The sequence below is a fragment of the Neofelis nebulosa genome, chromosome 16 (genome assembly GCF_028018385.1).
Source record: "Neofelis nebulosa isolate mNeoNeb1 chromosome 16, mNeoNeb1.pri, whole genome shotgun sequence".
Taxonomy (NCBI): domain Eukaryota; kingdom Metazoa; phylum Chordata; class Mammalia; order Carnivora; family Felidae; genus Neofelis; species Neofelis nebulosa.
This window is the reverse complement of record NC_080797.1, coordinates 63,861,318-63,866,478: the sequence shown is the minus strand read 5'-3', so window position 1 is coordinate 63,866,478 and position 5,161 is coordinate 63,861,318. Positions and strand designations below refer to the sequence as shown.

The 5,161-nt window shown below is 51.7% G+C and overlaps 1 long non-coding RNA gene across 1 annotated transcript; it reads right to left on the bottom strand.

Annotated features, from left to right (window-relative positions):
- Window positions 1-437: 437 nt before the first annotated feature.
- Window positions 438-2,350, bottom strand: LOC131496827 (uncharacterized). Its single transcript, XR_009254652.1, has 2 exons — window positions 1,106-2,350; window positions 438-881 (listed from the first exon to the last, which is right to left on the bottom strand). It is a non-coding gene; the product is annotated as an uncharacterized LOC131496827 (long non-coding RNA).
- Between the last annotated feature and the right edge of the window lie 2,811 nt (window positions 2,351-5,161).

Genomic DNA, 5,161 nt, shown 5'->3' with positions numbered 1-5,161 from the left:
CATTGGTCTGCTTGCGAATGTTAGGAAAGGGACAGGACCCCTAAAGGCAACCCGGGGTCTTGTGTTAGAATCTTTGCCTTGTCCACAGAAGGAGGAAGGCAGGGCGCCTTCCCGGAGGGAAAACAGAAGTAACCAGTAGCTGCAACACAGACTTGCTTTTTCGTTAACTATCTACCGAAGGGCTGCTCAGCCTGGCCCACTGCTGTGGGCCAGGGGAAGATGCATCTCACACAGTCCCTGCCCAGTGGTCCTCAGCCCGGCAGAGAGAAACACAGCCCAGTGTGGGAAGTGCAGGCCCCAAGGGGCCTGCTGACTAGCGATGGACTCAGTGGGGGAGAAAGGCTGTAAACACTTCACAGAGAAGATGACATCTGAGCTGGGTCCCAAAGGATAGGCTCCAAATTCTGTGGCAAGTGGCAAATAAAATCTAAATTGGCTTGGGCAGGAAAGGCATTTATTAGCATTAGCGACCTAATGGTCCCAGGGTAGGGCTGCTTGCAGGCGCTCAAACAACATCGTTAAGAACATGTCTGGGACCATCTCTTGGCTCAGCCTTCCTCTGCGGTGGCTCCACTGTCAAGCAGGTTCTGCCCTGTGGCATGGCGGCAACAGTCAGCAGCAGCTCTGGGCTTTCACTCTGTGAGTTGAGCATAAGGAGGTAGGAAAAAAGAGCGTCCTTCCCAGTAATTCAAAAGTCTCAGGGGGCGCCTGGGTGGCTCAGTCGGTGAAGCGTCCAACTTTGGCTCAGGTCATGATCTCGCCGTTCCAAGTTCAAGCTCCTCATCGGGCTCTGTGCTGACAGCTCAGAGCCTGGAGCCTGCTTCGGATTCTGCGTCTCCCTTTCTTTCTGCTCCTCCCCTGCTCATGCTCCGTCTCTCTCCCTGTGTCTCAAAAATGAATAAACGTTAAAAAAAAATGACCAAAAAAAAGTCTCAGAGCCAATGCAGAGTAGACCAACTTGAATGAAGACCTTGAACTGGGTCTTCCCTGACCCAACTGTTGCAGTTAGGGAGAAGAGCACATTCTGTTCCGATAGGTGCCTGCCAGGTCTAGGTCATGCGTCTATCCCCTACCCCAGCCCAGACACCAGCAGCATGAACCACACCTGACTCATGGTCCAAGAGCGGGGGCAGATGGCTTCCCAAGAGATCATCAGAGTGGTGCCTCCAGAAGAAAGGGAATGAGTGTTGCAGGCAGCATCCACAGAACTCCTTGGCAGATGGCTAAGAGTTTTCCCAAGTGGGACAGGCGTGGTGAGCAGAAGGAATGGCAAAGGAAGGGGTTAAAGGCAAGAAAAAGTTTAATTTGGGGTCAAGCTATCTGCCCAGGAGCTTAGATTCATCACCCGGGGCAGAAGTTCCCGATGAATGAGATACTGTGCAACGTGGGACTATCTTGGGCTTGACGCAATCCTGTGCGCACAACCTAGATTTGACACTCCCCCAACTACGGGAAAAAAAAAGCACCACAATAATTTGTCCGCTCTATCAGTAGTGGCAGTGGCTGCAAGAAGCCGACAGATAAGATAAGCATTGTGCTGGGTGCAATTAGCAGCTTTAGAACCCAGCAACACGCCTTTCTCTAGCAAACTGCGATGCGTGCAAGGGCCGCGTCGCAGACGTGACCCACGTGCGGCCCAGGAGCCTTGGCCTCTGGCGAGGCAGTCAAGAATGGTCTGCACCTCCAGCTCACGTCCTGCAGGAAGTCCAGTGCCCTCCAGGAGTTGCGTGCCAACTGTGGGAAGCTACATGGGGCCCTAGACAAGAGTCTCCACCCAAATCTCTGTCCATTCCTTCATTCAACCAGTATTTACTTAATGTCTGTTATGTGCCAGGCTCTCTGCCAGGCGCTCGGGATATAGCAAGAACAAAAAGCACCCAGATCCTTGCTTTTACGGAGCTTACGTTTTAGAGGAGAAAAATAAATAAAGCAGAGAAAGAGGAGAAGCAGAGGTGGCTGCACCATTCGCCTTTGCAAATGGGCGGGTGAGGGAAGGTCTCCCTGCGGGGGCAACACGGGGCACAGACCTGGAGGAGGTGAGGGACTGACCGTGGGCCGCCAGTGGAGGGAACGGCAAGTGCAAAGTGCGGAGGCTCGTCAGAGGAGGAGGAAGAGGAATCAGAGGAGCCAGGGACGGGTGAGCAGGGGGAGACGACAAGACGGGCACGGTTGCATCTTGCCTCCTTCAGATGTTCTTGACTTCCTCAGCTTGGAGAGGATGGAGACAACGAAGGTGACACCTTCTCTTGGATGCCTCACTGCAAAGGCTTTCCCAAAGGATGGAGGCGGGGAGGGGCATTCACCTCGCGGCAAGGCATACAACGCATTCTGCCTTTCTCTGTCTTTAAAAAATTTTTTTAATGTTTATTTATTTTTCAGAGAGACAGAGACAGAATGCGAGTGGGTTAGGGGCAGAGAGAGAGGGAGACACAGAATCCGAAGCAGGCTCCAGGCTCTGAGCTGTCAGCACAGAGCCCGACGCGGGGCTCGAACTCACGAGCTGTGAGATCGTGACCTGAGCCGAAGTCGGACGCTCAGCCGACTGAGCACCCAGGTGCCCCGTGTCTTTTTCTCTCTTTTTAAAAAGATTTTAAGTAATCTCTACACCCAACACGGGGCTCAAACTCACAACCCTGAGACTAAGAGTCGCATGCTCCACAGCCCGAGTCAGCCAGGCGCCCCCCACAACCTATTCTCACCGGTCCCACAGCACATCACCACATGGGAACATCTCACTGACTTTCCTGGGAAGGTCTGGCCTCCTGCCTCGGTTCCTAGCACACTCTCCTCTCCTAGGCCCTCTTGGAATCCCCTCACAATTCCTCACAGAGCTTACCCCCCTCCCCCCCGCACCGCCCCGTGTCTGCCTCTAGATCTTATCTTTGCACATTTTAAGACCAGTCCTTGTCTCTGCAAAACTAAGGGCTACCCACTGGGAGGTGGGGCATTTCTCTTCATAGTTCAGAAACTCCAGCAGAGGTTTGGAGATTTTTGTGTCTCCTTCCTTTCCCCCTGGTCTCCCTACATGGATGAGAACAGGGTAGAATGGTGGTTTTGTACTAATACGAATTGTGTCTCCACACACTCACCCACCTTTTCCTTCTCTCTCTTGCAAGGTGATCCTGTCAGTTTTCGCTCTAGATAGAAATATTTTTGTCGTCTTTGGTACAAATCGTCTTTGTTTGCTTTTTTTTTTTTTTTTTTTTTTTTTTTTTTTTTTTTTTTAAGGCAAACTGTGTAATAGTAGTAACCCAACTCCAAGGGCTTCCTTACATAATAGTGTGGACTTATGCAGTGCACAGCCTGCACAGCACAGCTGTACGAGGCAGCTCTGATTACTTTAGGTAACTCAGTGCAGGCACACAAGCAGATCACTGATCCCCTGCTCCTCCTCCCCTGCTAAAATAAGGAATGCCTTTCTCTGGTTAGGAGAGTTGGGAGTAAAGGACTTAGGTGTGTTTTTCTCTTGAATGGGGCAGGCTTCTCTTTTTCCTTTTTCCTTCTGCTTCTCTTTCAGGTAACTCCCCCACACCCCACCCCGGCACCAGGAACCATTCCTAAGCAGGAAAGTCACATTTTTTGTAGGGCAAAGAATGGGGTGGAGGGGTGCAAAAGCCACCATTACAGCACAAATCCCAAATGTATGTAGGGGAGACAAGGAGGAGAAGAGAAAGGACGGAGGCGCAGGATGGGTTCGCCTCCTCCTTGTTCCAAGGCCACTCCTGTTCCTACCTCGTTGGCCTCTCTGTGCTCAAGAAATAACACACGCGAGGGGCGCCTGGGTGGCGCAGTCGGTTGGGCGTCCGACTTCAGCCAGGTCACGATCTCGCGGTCCGTGAGTTCGAGCCCCGGTCAGGCTCTGGGCTGATAGCTCGGAGCCTGGAGCCTGTTTCCGATTCTGTGTCTCCCTCTCTCTCTGCCCCTCCCCCGTTCATGCTCTGTCTCTCTCTGTCCCAAAAATAAATAAAAAACGTTGAAAAAAAAATTTATAAAAAAAAGAAATAACACACGCGAGTAGCCCCTTGGGTCTAGGTCTCCCTCCTTGTCGATCTCCTTGCTTATAATCCAGTTTATGATCTGTTTCCTTCCTTCCTCTGTGCCTTCCTTCCTTCCTTTCCCTTTTTCTTCTTTTAAAGTACGTTTTCTGTAATATCCATATGCCCCGGAGAGAGGGTTTGGAGAAATGGCTTCAGAGCCCACAAGCAGCCTCCTGGTAAGGCTTTGCCTCAAGGCTCCGCCATCCTGGAGAAGCGGAGAGCAGGCACTCCTCTTTCCCAAAGGGCCAGAATTCACACTGGGATGGCTTCTGCTGCTGGCTTGTGGTAACTTGGCTGTGACTAAGCCAGGGTCACGATGAGTCACCCACAGCATGGAAGGTGCCTTTGCTCCCCTTCCCTTCCCAGAGCAGGCCCACGAGTGTGTGAAGTAGATCCGGAAGAGGTGTGCTGTTCATGTTAAGACCAAAGGCTGAGGGGCGCCTGGGTGGCGCAGTCGGTTAAGCGTCCGACTTCAGCCAGGTCACGATCTCGCGGTCCGTGAGTTCGAGCCCCGCGTCAGGCTCTGGGCTGATAGCTCAGAGCCTGGAGCCTGTTTCCACTTCTGTGCCTCCCTCTCTCTCTGCCCCTCCCCCGTTCATGCTCTGTCTCTCTCTGTCCCAAAAATAAATAAAAAACGTTGAAAAAAAAAAAAAAAGACCAAAGGCTGATTTTTTTTAATGCCTATTTCTGCCATCCTCCCCCAGCCTCGGGTCCCTCTCCGTTCCTATTCCAGGAGCCTGAGGATGTGGCACAAGGACCATAGCTCTCTGTTCCTTCCAGGATTTGAATGCCAGCTCCTCACTCGGCAGCCGTGTGTCTCTGGACAAATTACTTAACCTCCCTGAGCTTCATCTGTAAAATGGAGATAGCTGTAAAATAGGTTGTTAAGAGGATTAAATGAGATGACCCGTATAAAGGCGGTTAGCAATTGGCACTCTGCCTAGCAGGTAGTATTCCCTGGATAAATGTGAGCCGTTATCATAAAACATTTGTGTAGTGCCTCCTACACTAGATGCTTGGCCTTCGAGGAGCTCTAGTGTGGGACACGGACAGATCTGTAAACGAAAGGTTACAGTACAATGGGTAGGAACTGTAATGGAAATAATACGGACACAGCGCTGTCG